We start from the raw sequence: 16341 nt of genomic DNA, 5'->3' as shown, positions 1-16341 counted from the left end.
TCGGTTCCTGGTTCATTTTTTACTGGTCTTTTTTTTTCATATTTCTTTTTTTGTCAGTTTTTTTTATCATGAAAAGTGTACTTTTTAATCCCCATCCCCTATTTCCTCCACCCTCCCACCTACCTCCCCTCTGGTAACCATCAGTTTGTTTTCTACAGTTAAGAGTTTATTTCTTGGTTTCTTTCTCTCTTTCTCACTTTTTCTACTTTGCTTATTTGTTTTGTTTCTTAAATTTCACACATGAGTGAGATCATATGGCATTTCTTTCTCTGATTTATTTCGCTTAGCATTATACTCCATCCATGCTGCTGTAAATGGCAAGATTTCATTCTTTTTTTATGGCCAAATAATATTCCATTTTATTTGTGTGTGTGTGTTGTGCATGAGCTGTGTATATGTGTGTGTGTGTGTGTGTATATGTATATATATATATATATATATATATATATATATATAATGTCTTCTTTATTCATGTATTGATGAAAACTTGTTTTTACTCTGTTTTTATTAAAAATCATCTATCTCTGATTTTTTTCTCCAACTAAACTTTCAACAATTCAGATGTGTTAGACATTTTAAATTACAACTCTACCCATGTCCTAAAATGTCCTAGAATGGGAAATTATTCATTTTGTCCAGAAGCATATCATCATTAAATCAGCATCTTCTTTAGTTTATACTTGGGTTATAAGGGCAGTAATATAAAGAGAGATTATTAGCCAGTGGCAATAATCATGAAAGGTAAGTTGTTTTTAGTATTGTGATACACAAAACTTTCTATTTCTCTTATGCATTGTTATCACTTTATGAAATATCATCACAATTTGATTTTTAGACAGAAAAGAAAAGTATATTTTTGAGGGTGAATGAAAAGTAAAACCAAGGCTAATGGATGAGAGCTACATAGAACTCAATATAAGAACCTTCAAAGAAGCTGAGAGCCACCCAAGATGACAAAACTATGTCACAGAGTGATGACACTTATCCCTGAAAAGTACAATCAGAAGTTGAACAATTATTTGGTGCAGTTAAGAAAGAGAATGATTGAAATAAATGTTCTAAGACCTAATATAGCTATAGCTCTGTCTTCTGTATTAAGCCACCTAAGTTTAAAGAAAAAAAAAAGGAGAGAAAGAGGAAGGGAACATTAATATAATACTTTAGTGCATTTGTTATGACATATGGATTTTTAATTTTTTTACTATGTAGATATAATGATTTATATATAGATTTGCATAGAGAATTTTGTGTATAGAATTTATGCATAGAATTATATATAGAATTTATATATAGAATGTGGCTTATAAGCCAAATTTAGAGTCTTAAAAAAGACATTTTATTTTGAACATTAATTTATGGATTAGGAATGTGGGAAGGACATAGCTAGGAGATTCTTCCTTTGTGATTTCTCATGCAGTGAGATTATGGATGGGGCTGCAGTCATCTGAAGGTGAACTGGGGTAGACATCCAAGATGGCTCACTCACATGATTGATGGCCATTGGCTGGAAGCTCTGCTGGGTTGTCAACTTGAGCATCCCCATTTGACCTCTCCAGCGTGGTGGTCTCAGAATAGTCAGATCTGTGGTTCAGTGCTCCAAATATGAGTATCCATCAAAAAAAAGGCATAAGGTACATTTTTTATGACCTACCTCTTAAATCCCATAACATCACTCTTAACTTCTTGCTACTGGTTTCAAGCAAGTCACAAGTTACATGACAATTAGAGTTGAGATGCATTGAGCTAGATTCATTTAACCAATTTGGATTAGGAGCCTTAACGAGTAAAGATAGTTGACATTTCTTGATCATGCTCTTGAGCTGTTACTACTTTTTAGTTCCCATGTTGGAACCCAGCCTTTATCTGAGGAATAGGTTTATAGTTGCCGACTATTCTTCTGATAGAATATAGAGTCATAAAAATGATTTCTATAACATGAAAATTGTTCATTTTATTTTTTAGTCATAAAAATGTCAAATGGTATGACTTTGTTGCACTCACCCATACAAATAGAGCTCTGTTAAATTTTGCCTAACTTCTTGGCAGATGAGTTAAACTTGATAATTTACTGGCTGAGAGGAGACATGTGGTATAGAATTGCCCCTGAAATTTATCAGTATTACAGAACAAAGGTATGTGATACTATTTATAAGTAAAACTAGTGTTCTTCTCATTACACAGAGGAAATCTATCCTAAAAAAATCCAAAATATGTGCAAATATGTAGTCATAGGACATTATTCATATTTTAAAAAAATCAGAAACATCTTAAATGTCTAAGGTTAGAGAGGTCCACTGAAGAATGTAGCAAATAAATACATTTGGGGGCAACTTTAAATCACAGGGGAAATCATATGGGAAAATGCTTATGAAAGTGCTTTTCAATAAGTCAGGATATAAAATTATATATGCTGAATTATTTCAATTGTAAATAGAAAATAATAGAAAAAAGCAAAAAAAATATAGTCTAAGCCAATTTATATAGAACTTTTATTTTTTATTTTATTATTTTATTATGTTATGTTAATCACCATACATTACATCATTAGTTTTTGATGTAGTGTTCCATGATTTATTGTTTGCGTATAACACCCAGTGCTCCATTCAGTATGTGCCCTCTTTAATACCCATCACCAGGCTAACCCATCCCCCCACCCCCGTCCCCTCTAGAACCCTCAGTTTGTTTCTCAGAGTCCATAGTCTCTCATGGTTTGTCTCCCCCTCCGATTTCCCCCCCCTTCATTTTTCCCTTACTGCTATCTTCTTCTTCTCTTTTTTTTTTTTAACATATAATGTATTATTAGTTTCAGAGGTACAGGTCTGTGATTCAACAGTCTTACACAATTCACAGCGCTCACCATAGCACATACCCTCCCCAATGACTATCACCCAGCCACCCCATCCCTCCCACCCCCCAACACTCCAGGAACCCTCAGTTTTTTCCCTGAGATTAAGAATTCCTCATATCAGTGAGATCATATGATACATGTCTTTCTCTGTTTGACTTATTTCGCTCAGCATAATACCCTCCACTTCCATCCATGTCGTTGCAAATGGCAAGATTTCATTCCTTTTGATGGCTGCATAATATTCCATTGTATATATACACCACATCTTCTTTATCCATTCATCTGTCAATGGACATCTTGGCTCTTTCCATAGTTTGGCTATTGTGGACATTGCTGCTATAAACATTGGGGTGCACGTACCCTTTCAGAGCCCTACATTTGTATCTTTGGGGTAAATACCCAGTAGTTCAATTGCTGGGTCATAGGGTAGCTCTATTTTCAACTTTTTGAGGAACCTCCATACTGTTTTCCAGAGTGGCTGCACCAGCTTGCATTCCCACCAACAGTGTAGGAGGGTTCCCCTTTCTCCGCATCCCTGCCAACATCTGTCATTTCCTGACTTGTTAATTTTAGCCATTCTGACTGGTGTGAGGTCGTATCTCATTGAGGTTTTGATTTGGATTTCCCTGATGCTGAGCGATGTTGAGCACATTTTCATGTGTCTTTTGGCCATTTGGATGTCTTCTTTGGAAAAAAGTCTGTTCATGTCTTCTGCCCATTTCTTGATTGGACTATTTGTTCTTTGGGTGTTGAGTTTAATAAGTTCTTTATAGATTTTGGATACTAGCCCTTTATCTGATATGTCATTTGCAAATATCTTCTCCCATTCTGTTGGTTGTCTTTTGGACAGAAAAGGAAACAGTCAATATATAGAACTTTTAAAATTGTTTTATTTTTACAGTGTATACATTTTCTTTTGATGATCAGGAAGACCTAAAGCAGTGTTTTTATTATTGAGTGTTAAAAAATAGAATGTATTTTCATACCTTCTATACATATCCTTCCAGATAATAAAAGACTTACTATTTACTTCCTTCATTTACTTGTTGTAACTACAGCATTATCTGGCTCATCTAATGATGTCAAGGCCATATCAAATATTATTTATTTTTGTTGCTTTTTCTGATATACCTTGACAAAATTCTTTACTCTTAAAATTGTGTTCGCATAAGACATTTTTAAAAATTAAGATACAACTTACAAAAATAAAATTCTTCCTATTAAAGTATACAATTTAGCATACTTAGCTATATACTTAAGTAAACTATTTCAGTAGTTTTTAGTATATTCATAAAGTTGTGCTATTATCACCAATATCTTAATTCCAGAACATTTTCCTCACTTCATAAAGAATCCCTGTACCTCATACCTCATTCATATCTCCCCCAAAGACCCTAACAATGACTAATCTTCTTTCTGTCTCTGTGGGTTTGCCTATCATGGACATTTCATAGAAATGGAATCATAATATGTGGTCTTTCATATCTGGCTTCTTTCACGTGGTATATGTTATGAAGATCTATCTCTGTTGTAGCATCTATCATCACTCCATTCATTTTCATGGCTGAATATTCCATTACATGGATATGCCACATTTTGTTTATCTTTTCATTGCTCAGTGGGCATTTGGGTTGTTTCCATTTTTTTACCATTATGATTAATATTTCTATGTACATGTATGAACAAGTTTTTATGTGAATATGTTTTCCATCCTCTTGGGTATAAACCTAGGATTAGGTTTGCTGTGTCATATAGTAACTCTATGTTTAATTTTTTGAAGAACTACCAAATTGTTTTCCAAAGTGGCAGCACAATTTTACATTCGCACCAGCCATGGTTCCAATTTGCCTACGTCCTTGCCAACACTATTTGTCTTTTCAATTATAGCCATCCTAGTAGGTATGAAATGGTACCCCATGGTTTTGAGTTGCATTTCTCTAATGACTAATGATGTTTAGCATCTTTGCATGTGCTTATTGGCCATTTGTATATCTTCTTCAGAGAAATGTCTATTCAAATCCTTTGTCCATTTTTTAGTTATGTTTTTTACTGTTGAGTTGTAAGTGTTCTTTTTACATTCTGAATACTAGAGGTTTATCAGATATATTATTTGCAAATGTTTTTTTTTTCCAATTCTATGGGTTGATAATGTCCTTTGAAGCACAAAAGTTTTTAATTTTGATAAAGTCCCATTTATCTATTTTTTCTTTGTTTGCTTTGCTTTTGATGTTATATATAAGAAACCATTGCCTAGTTTAAATTCACTAAGATCCACACCTATTTTTGCCTCTAATAGTTTTACAGTTTTAGCTCTTATCTATAGGTTTTTTTTTTTCACTTTGTGTTAATTTTTTAGATGATGCACAGAGGACTTTATACAGACGTTCTTTATTTTTTTTTTAAGATTTTTATTTATTTGAGAGAGAGAATGAGATAGAGAGAGGGCATGAGAGGTGGGAGGGTCCGAGGGAGAAGCAGACTCCCTGCTGAGCAGGGAGCCCAATGTGGGACTTGATCCCGGGACTCCAGGATCATGACCTGAGCCAAAGGCAGTCGCTTAACCAACTGAGCCACCCAGGTGCCCAATACAGACGTTCTTATTACACTTGACACTACATCATATTACACTTGACACTACATCATTCTCTACTGAATTTATTCTTTACTCTCTTCCTGTAGATTTTGATCTCCTAGAATACTACACACAGTAATTAATAATAATAGGTCCTGAAAAAATAGTAATTTCTTAAAATTGAATTGGTTTCAACAGATTAAACATTAGCATTGATGTGTTATCCCAAATTATTTAATTTTGATCACCAAAATAATTCTGAGTATCTGTACCATTAATAGTTATTTTCAACTTAATTTCACCTTATTGTGATATTTGCCTTTTATGGAAGGTAGTGCAAAATTCATATGAGTTGAGATAATGATGTATTCTTTACACTTTAAGTGATTTTTGTGGTTGTTTTATTTTATTTTATTTTATTATGTTATGTTAATCACCATACAGTACATCATTAGTTTTTGATGTAGTGTTCCATGATTCATTGTTTGTGTATAACACCCAGTGCTCCATACAATACATGCCCTCCTTAATACCTATCACTGGCCTAACCCATCCCCCCACCCCCCTCCCCTCTAAAATGCTCAGTATGTTTCTCGAAGTCCATAGTCTCTCATGGTTGGGTTTTATTTTTTGTGATTTTTTTTTTTATATTTCAAGATTTTATTTAAATTTTATTAGTTAATATATAGTGTAGTATTAGTTTCAGGAGTAGAATTTAATGATTCATCACTTACATATAACATCCAGTGCTCATCACAACAACTGCCCTCCTTAATACCCATCACTAATTTAGCCATTCCCTCACCCACCTTCTCTCCAGCAACCATCAGTTTGTTCTCCATAGTTAAAGAGTCTCATGGTTTGCCTCCCTCTCTTTTTTTTTTTTTTTTTTTTTTCCCTTTCCCCTATGTCCATCTGTTTTGTTTCTTAAGTTCCACATATGAGTGGGGGCACCTGGGTGGCTCAGTAGGTTGAGTGTCGGACTCTTGATTTCAGCTCAGGTCATGATCTCGGGGTAATGGGATCGAGTCCCGTGGCAGGCTCTACATTCAGCACAGAGTCTGCTCCAGATTCTCCCTCTCCCCCTCCCTCCACTCACTCTCTCTCTCTCAAATTAAAAAAAAAAAAATCCACATGTGAGTGAAATCATCTGGTATTTTTCTTTCTCTGACTTATTTTGCTTGGCATAATGATTTCAGTGGTTTTATTTGTTTAATTGGTTCCTATCTTCAAATTTCTCCTTTATCCCCAGAGATAACTCTAAACAAAACAAAATAAACATAACACTAATAATTTCTTTTTCTTATATCAGTGGTATTGTATTACTGACCTATATTTTCAATGATTTAAAAAACTTAACAAACTTCTAAGGCCATGCCAGATACTTGCAAGTTGCTTTGCTCCCAGGAGAGTGAGAAACTGACTGTTTTACTTGAGCATCCATAATGGTGGAACAAGAAGCACCAGAAAGCTAGAAAGTATGCACCAAAACCATAGGATAGATATGAAGCTGCTCTGTGTCTTCAGGTATGCAAATCGGAAGAATGATTTTGATAGTGTTAAGGATTTGTTGTCAGAGAAGGAAACTTGTCAGATAAATTACCAAACATTAGCTTGAGATTCATGGTGTGGTTTTCTGTTAATCAGTTGTTGAGTATCAGAAAGCCCAAATGATGGGCGCCTGGGTAGCTCAGTTGGTTAAGCGACTGCCTTCGGCTCAGGTCATGATCCTGGAGTCCCGGGATCGAGTCCCGCATCGGGCTCCCTGCTCTGCAGGGAGTCTGCTCCTCCCTCTGACCCTCCCCCCTCTCATGTGCTCTCTCTCTCATTCTCTCTCTCTCAAATAAATAAATAAAATCTTTAAAAAAAAAAAAAAAAAAAAGAAAGCCCAAATGAACTATTAACTTGTCATTCACTCCTTTCAACAGATAAGGAACTCAGTTTTAAAGTGCAGATGTAAGATGAACTACCAGAACTGAGGTCTGATGGAGTGGGACCCCCAATGTAGACACACATGACCTATTTTATGTGAAAGGAGAGATGTTCTGGGAGGAAGACAACAGCAAAAAGCCAGAGTGAAGTTCTCTAAGTGGTGATCCAAATAACAACCTAGACTAGAGGAAGAGGTAATCTATTATCTCCTCCAGGAAGAACAAGGAGTCACAGGTAAGTGCTTGGAGTCAACCAGCATTTTCAATGACAGGTTAGTAAAGAAGGGTCAGGTGTCTCAAGCATGCATGAGAAAGATTCTAAGTGGACATGTATAAAAATAAACTTAGAAAATGGAGCACATTGCAATTAAGTATTGAGAAGCATATATGGTTTGTACTTAAAATTTTTGGTTTTTGTTTTGTTTTAAATGCTCACTGATGGGGCATATTAAGTTGTTTATAGATAAAAAGTAGAAATTATAGCTATATGTGTTTTTAAATTAATAAAGACATTTTTATGAAATCAAAAACAGCTAATAAAATTATTTGCAATGCAAAGTAAATCATGAACCAATTGTAAGAAACAACACTTACCTTAATGGTTTCCATCAATTACATGTGGTGATAATTTTAGTTTCTAAAACAATTATTAACAACAATATATTTAATGGCATTAACTGTTGCTAAGAAAAGCCTGTGCTGTTGCTGGTAACAATAATTCATGCATTCACTAACAGGGGGAGGAAGGACACTACATCAATTTCCTTTTTTTTCTGTTAATGAAGTAAAATTTAATATCTATTCTTCATTTAAGAGTTTGTTAATATGTGTGCCTGCAATGTTAAAGAAATACAGGTTTTTTTCAGTAAAATATTCATTTAGTAACATTTATGGAGTGCAAGCCATATGCCATGTACAAGTCTCTCCTCTTATGCTATGACTATTAAATGGGGCAGTGGGAATTTGAGATGAGAGCTTGATAAAAAAGAGGTTAGGTTCTTATAAGTACTTATTCACATGCATTTTGAGGAAAATTTGTATGTAGAGTCTGACCTAGCTATAAAACTTCAGACCAAATCAAACTTTTTGAAAGGTACAGAATTACAGAGATTATTGAATGTGAAGGAATGGGTAAAGATGAAGAACATTGTATACAGGTGCCTATTTAACTAGTACTGGCAAACATTGGTCAGATTTCCTTAGTTACTCAGAGCAGCCCCATTGGAGAGAATTACCCTGAAGCTAGTGGCAGTGGTGGTGAACCTGGGTATCTAACTGTCACCCCCTTATCCCCTACTTTCTCTCCTAGAGGTCCAAATGGCATTAAAAAAACAAGATAGTCAAAAGTGAGCTTATATTCCCCTACTACAGGGCCCTTCTCTCACATTTTTAGTCTTGGCCAATGATAACACCAGTCACCTTGTCACAGAATACAGAAATTTAGGACTTAGCACAGACTGAACATAGGCTGTCCTTACACTTTAACTTTCTATCATGATAAACCTATATCCATGGTTGAGTCAAACTCTTTAATATCCCAATCATCCATCCCTTTGTTCAACCTCTAGTATGACAACAGTTGTCTTCCAATTCTGGACCAGAATTATGGTTTCCTAACCTCCAGCCTTCATTGCTTTCAAGTATTTGTTACCAGAATAATATCATCAAATTACAAACCCTCCTATTACTCTCTCACTTAAAATGCACCACAGTTAAAATCTCAGAAAATAATGTCTCTGAGGCCTACCTCAATCAAACTCCTTTGTTTTTCCCCAGTTATATCTCCAGCTTCTTCCAATGCTTCAACAATATAAAATGACTCGCCTTTTTCTATGCATAATAGGTTTTGTTCTATTGGGACTTCTCTCATTCTTCATATCTCCCTTGCTAAGTCTTATTCATCCTACTGTCCTTCAGTTCCATGTTCAAATATGTCTCTGTTAAAATAGTGATCAATTTTGTGTAACTGGAGCATATGGTCATATGTAATGGGCAGTGGTAGAATTTATTGGGGTCAGATTATAATGGATCTTATATGACAAATGGAAGGGGCTCTTGAAGTAACTAGAAAGTAAGAGCAGTGGCAGATTGGAGGGACTATCAAAAGCATTTCTGAGGGCAAGAATTGTGCCCATATTAGATGTGTGAAGCAAAGGAGGAAAGTAGTAGACTATTCCTCAGCTTTGAGCTTGAGAAACTGGGTAGATAGTGACACCATTATTTGAGATAAAGAATATAGGATCTTGACAAAAATGAGGAGATTTTTTTTTCCTAGATAGAGGATTTCAGATATTTGAAGGGTATAGAACATGGCTCTTATTCTCATACATATGAAGGTTGAGTATGCTGGGACCTTACTACCAGTGATATAATTTCAATTTAGAATTGGACAAATTTCACTCAAAGATTACGGTGAAGTCCCTGTATACCAGAGGAATTTTGAAAAGGAGTAGCCATATTGCCACCTCTGCCCTAATATCATCCTTCTTTACTTTCTTAAAAAACATCAAAGTAAACAAAGGAAATATGATCTCAAAGGCCACTCGCACAACAGCAACAACATACTGCCTCTCTCTCTACACCATCAACACACCTGGAAAAAAAAAAAAAACAATGGATCAAGGCTTATACTTAATAAAAGAAGTAATGATAACATGCTTTTGTGGATGCACCTGGGAATCACTTAGAATAACCAAATAGTTAAACCAAAGGATATAAACAAAATCATGAAAATCCAAATACTAGACAAATACCTTTATTTTAGTTGAAGACCAATCTGTTAACTCTGAATAATCCTATGTGAACAAGGATATAGCTATTTCTTCATGATGTCACTTGTCCAGAAAGTTTACTCACTGAGATTGTTTCTTAAGAAGGGGGGGAAAAGCTTTTTTTCTAAGGTTTGACTCACTTTTTAGTGTCCTAAGATGAAGGAAATAATGTTCCAAACATCACAAAAGGGCAGGTCTCAAATCAAGATGAGGAGTAAAAAAACACGAGACATATTTATATGTTAAAATAAAAAAAACCTCTTTATCATAGAGGAATGTAAAAGCTCTTGGATATACCTCTGTTTTATACACAACAGATTCAATCTTTCCATAAGCATTTGCTGACAACTCTCTTAGACATTTAAAATACAAAATGAACAAGTCCTCTGTCTTCTGGGCTAACTGCTCCTGTGCTTTTATTTCTGTCTCTTATAATATGGGTTCCAGTTCTGGCATCATTCTGCTTGTCCTACTCTGGACATATTCCAGTTTCTTACCAAACAACCTGAAATATAACCAGCAGACTGAATTCTAACCCTTCAGCCATTGACTGAGATAAGCTGGAAACAGGAGAAGCTCAACTCCCCAGATCAAAAAGCTAGTATGTCTGTTAATGAAATTATATCTTACATTCAATTTTAAAGGAGACGTGCTTACTTTCGGTTCACACTGAGCTTATATTAAGCTTTGGGTTTTTTGCATAAATCGTCAGTTTGTTAATGTAATATGGTGCTATTCCTTGGAGCACCGTGCATTATCAGATTTAATCAACTTGGGTTCTTTATTCAATCTAGTGACAAAATTGTAAAAAGGACACGGGAGAACCCTGTTCTATGCCACTATCAATTTTTCTGCTTGTCATCCTCAGTGACTGACACAGTGCATTAGTCAACACTCTTGGGATAAAATTGTTCAAATAAATGTGATTTTAACTAATTGGACTATAATATAGCTCTCATTTTTCAATCTTGGCTACTGGATATCAGTGACTTATTTACATGCATTGCTGAAAATCAAGATATCTTCCCAGTATTTGTAAGCTTCTGGTCTAGTCAATAATCCTATCTTGTTACAAGTTAGCCTATGAGAATTTATTCCTTATGCATGTGTATTTATTTATAACAGTGACCAGTTTCTTGGCTTACTGAATTTACTGAATCATCTTTTTCATAATCCTTTGAAGAGTTTTGCTGGGGACTGAATAAAATTTGGCAATATTTAATATCAGAACTTTTCTGTAGTCCCTTTTAAAAAATATATTGAGATTGGTGCAACTAAAGTCACCCAATACTTCTCTCCATATCCAGGATTTTTTTAAGCTTATTTACAATACTTAATTGTATCTGCAAATTTATTCAATACATTTTACTTTAAGTACATTTTAAGTACCTAAGGCTGTCACACTGTATCTCACCTCCATAGGGCTTCAGATCTCTCTTATTAAGTTTTAATTTAATTAAAGAATTACATTACAGAACTTTCTCTCTGATTAAAAAAAATAGTAACAACAAAAATAAGTCATGTAGTTTGGTAACATTTTGCCATCTAAGCATTTTGCTTAGACTGTCTTTGGTCCTATTCCAATTTTGTTTTATAAAATCCTATACTTTATACTAAAATCTTTAAAGTCCTATTCTTTATACTAAGATCATAAGAAGGGAGGTTGGTCATGTTTTCAGAGATATCCTTGGTTGTAGGTTTCTCTTTTCAACATTTGAAATTGTGATTTTCAAAACCGAAGCTAAACAGAAAATCCTCTTTGAAATCATTTTATTATTTTTTAATTTAAGTTCAATTTAATTAACATATAGTATATTATTAGTTTCAGAGGTAGAATTTAGTGATTCGTCAGTTGCATACAACACCCAGTGCTCATCACATCACAAGCCGTCCTTAATGCCCATCACCCAGTTACCCCATCCTCCCACCCATCTCCCCTCCAGCAACCCGCAGTTTGTTCCCTGTAGTTAAGTCTCTTATGGTTTGTCTCCCTCTCCATTTTCATCTTATTTTTCCTTCCCTTCCCCATATTCATCTGTTTTGTTTCTTAAATTCCACATATGAGTGAAATCATATGATATTTGTCTTTTCTGACTATTTCGCTTAGCATAATACCCTCTAGTTCCATCCACATCATTGTAAATGGAAAGATTTCATTCTTTTGATGGCTAAGTAATATTCCTGTGTGTGTGTGTGTATCACATCTTCTTTATCCATTTATCTGTCATTTTATTTTTTCAGAAGATTTGCTCCCTGTCAATTTAGAATAATTATGATTGTACTAATTTCAGAATGTTTCATACCTGTTGAATATTATTCCATTTAAGGGTTTCTCACTATTAGATCATATCTGTTTTCTCTATGTATTTTGGGAGTGAGGGAGCAATGTTTAATTGTACTTAATATCTTTTCTATCATTATAATTTCCTTCCTATGTCATTTTTACTTAAAGAATTCCAATTTTGTTTATTATTTCCCTTATTTGTATCAAAGTAAGACATGCACATAGTAAAAATTAAATAACATTAAATAATTTATGGTATTCATCTCATTCCTTACCACCTCCAGTCTTTCTACTGGGAAGTAAGTATTTTTAGAAGTTGTTACAGTGATTCTTCTGGTGCTTAAAACTGGTAACTCCATTTTTTTTTTTAAGATTTATTTATTTATTTATTTTAGAGAGAGTGGAAGGGAGAAAGAGCGTGAGAGTGGGGAGGGGCAGAGGGACAGAGAGAGAAGACTCCAGCAAATCCCCTGTAGAGCAAGGAGACTACCATGGGCTCAGTCAGTCCCATAACCCTGAGATCATGACCTGAGCCAAACCAAGAGTTAGACGCTCAACCAACAGCACCACCCAGGTTCCCCAAAACTGTAACTCTTAATAATATAGAGATATTTCTTGATTTATCAAACACATTTTTGATTCTCCTATGAATGATTAAGAATTAGCTCAAATCAAATATCCCCATCTAGCTGCCTCATAATATTTTCAATTTTATTCATTATATTATTTTTGTTCAGTCATTGCTTGGTTTTATAAATTTAAATATCCATATTTGTATAGATATTTTTAGATATCTATATAGATAGAGATATATTTATATATAATATATATTTATATAGATATAATTGACATATATTAGTTTCAGGTGTACAAAATAATGATTTGATATTTGTATATATTAAGAAATGATCACCACAAGTCTATTAACATCTGTCACCATAAGTAGTTAATTTTTTTTTTCTTTGATGAGGACTTTTAAGATTTATTCTCTTAGCAACTTTCAAATACACAATACAGTGTTATTAACTATAGTGATCATGCTGTATATTACATCCCCAGAATTTACTTACTTTAAACTCAAAGTTTGTATCTTTTGACCACCCATTTTGCCTATCCCCTACCCTCATGGGGCAATGACCAGTCTGTTCCCTGTATCTATAAGTTTGAGATTTTTTAGATTCCATATGTAAGTGAGATTATATGATAATTGTCTTTTGCTGTCTGACTTATTTCTCTTAGCAAAATGACCTCACAGCCCATCCATGATGTTACAAATGGCAAGATTTGCTTCTTTTTATGACTGAATAATATTCCATCATATACATACTACATTTTCTTTATAATTCATCCATCAATGGACACAGGTTGCTTCCATATCTTGTCTATTGCAAATAATGCTGCAGTGAACATGGAAATGCATGTATCTTTCTGAGTTGGGGTTTTCATTTCCTTCTGATGAACACCCAGAGGTAGATTTGCCAGATCATATGTTAGTTTTATTTTTATTTTTTTGAGAAAACTTCATACTGTTTTCCAAAGTGGTGCTCTAATTTCTTCCCACCAACAGTGCACAAGGATTCCCTTTCTCCCACATCCTTGGCAACACTTGTTATTTCTTGTGTTTTTGTTACTAGCCATTCTAACAGGTGTGAGGTGATATTCATTGTGGTTTTTATTTGCATCTCCCTAATGATTAGTGATATTGAGTACCTTTTCATGTAACTGTTGGCCATCTGTATGTTTTTTTGGGAAAAATGTCTATTCAGATCCTCTGTCTATTTTTTAATTGGATTGTTAATTTTTTTCTATTGAGTTGTATGAGTTCATTATATATTTTGAATATTATCCTCTTATCAGATATATGCTTTGCAAAATTTTCTCCCAATTAGTGGGTTGCCTTTTTGTTTTGTGAATGGTTTCCTTTGCTGTGCAGAAGCTTTTTATTTTGATGTAGTCCACTTGTTTATTTTTGGTTTTGGTTGCCTTTGCTATTGGTGTCATATCCAAAAAATCATGTGCACTTAAAAAGAATGTATATTCTGTTCCATTTAGATGGAATTGTCTATATCTATCTGGTAAGTTCATCTGGTCTAACATGTTTAAGATCAATGTTTCCTTATTGATTTTCTGTCTGGATGCTTTATCCACTGGTGAAAGTCAGGTATTAAAGTCCCCTACTATTATTGTATTTTCTGTCTGTTTCTCCTTTTAGGCCTGTTAATACTTGTCTTATGTATATTGGGTGCATAGATATTTACAAATGTCCTCTTGTTGGATTATCCCTTTAACATTATACATTCTTTAACTTAAAGTCTATTTTGTCTGAGGTAAGTGTAGCTACCTTAGCTTTCTTTTGACTTTTATTTGCATGGAATATTCTATACATCTTGATTCAGCAATTTGAGACAGTCCATCCTTATTTGAAGATACTAGCTCTCCAACTTTTCTTCTTCATCTCCCTCACATCCACCTTCTAAGTTCTGTCAGGTATAGCTTTTTCTTTACAATAGCAATAGTGATAACATCATATGTTCTTCTGTAGCTATAATAAAATATTATATAAGTTGATTCTTAAATGTTGGTAAAGAGTATTATGTAATTACAGCTGTGTAACAAAAAGAACAACATACTGGTTTAAGATAGTATTTTAATCCCTGCATGCCCCATGTCACATACCCAGGATCCATTTGAGAAGAATGTTGCTTGAATGTATTTTTTGTATACTTCTTCAATTGCAGGAAATGGTGTTTTACTCCATTTTGTTTCATCAATAAACCATGGGTTTTTATTACAGTTCCTTATTTTTCCTAGGATTTCTCATTTTTCATACATTTTCTGCCTGAGAGAATAAATATGTGCAATCCTCAACATAACACTAAGAATCTCCAGTTCCCTATGTATTTCACATATTAATTGGAATTTATCCCATTCTTTTTAATGAAATGTAACATTCTGCATTCATTCAAAGTCCATTAACTTTGAGATCTAATTTGAACCAATGACTTTCTAGGCTTAGAAAGATGAGTCATCCCAGGGTTTGTTCCATCACATTCCTAACTCTGCTGCAATGTTCCTCTTTCTTGATTATTATCCTTGTTTTTCTGGAATACAATCTCAAAAATTTCTTCAGAAAGGGTCCATCAAAAGTAAGCTTTCTTGGGGTGACTGGGTGACTAAATTAACTAAGCAACCAACTCTTGATTTCAGCTCAGGTCATGATCTCAGGGTCGTGATCTCAGGGTCCTGAGATGGAGCCCTATGTCAAGCTCCGTGCTGGGCATGGATCCTGCTCAAGATTCCGTCTCCCTCTGTCTTTCCCCTCTCCTGATCTCTCTCTCTAAATAATAATGATGATGATGATGATGATGATGATAATAATAATAAATAAATCTATATTTTTAAAGTGAACTTTGTTGCTGCAAGAATTACATTGTCTTTATTTTGCACCTAAAACTGAGTAGCAATTTGATCAGGTATAGAATTGTAGATTAAATGTTTGTAAATTTGCTGTAGTTTTTTTTTTAAAGATTTTATTTATTTGACAGAGAGAGACACAGTGAGAGAGGGAATATAAGCAGGAGGGGTGGGAGAGGGAGAAGCAGGCCTCCCGCCAAGCAGGGAGCCCGATGTGGGACTCGATCCCAGGACTCTGAGATCATGACCTGAGCTGAAGGCAGACGCTTAACGACTGAGCCACCCAGGCACCCAATTTGCTGTAGATTTTGAATGTTTTGTAGAATTTATGTCCTCTGTCTCTTTCTATCTTTGTGTGTGTATTTCTGTCTCTGTCTCTCGCTCTCAGATGTTAGGATATTTATTAATTATTAGTGTTATAAAAGTTCATAGGGATTTATATATGTATGTATTTTTAGGATCCATCTCTTGTCTACATTTTATGGATCTCTTTAATTTTGTTTGAATTTTTTAAACTAAAC

The sequence above is a fragment of the Phoca vitulina genome, unplaced genomic scaffold (assembly GCF_004348235.1).
Source record: "Phoca vitulina isolate PV1807 unplaced genomic scaffold, GSC_HSeal_1.0 scaffold24, whole genome shotgun sequence".
NCBI classification, from domain to species: domain Eukaryota; kingdom Metazoa; phylum Chordata; class Mammalia; order Carnivora; family Phocidae; genus Phoca; species Phoca vitulina.
This window is presented reverse-complemented; position numbering follows the sequence as displayed.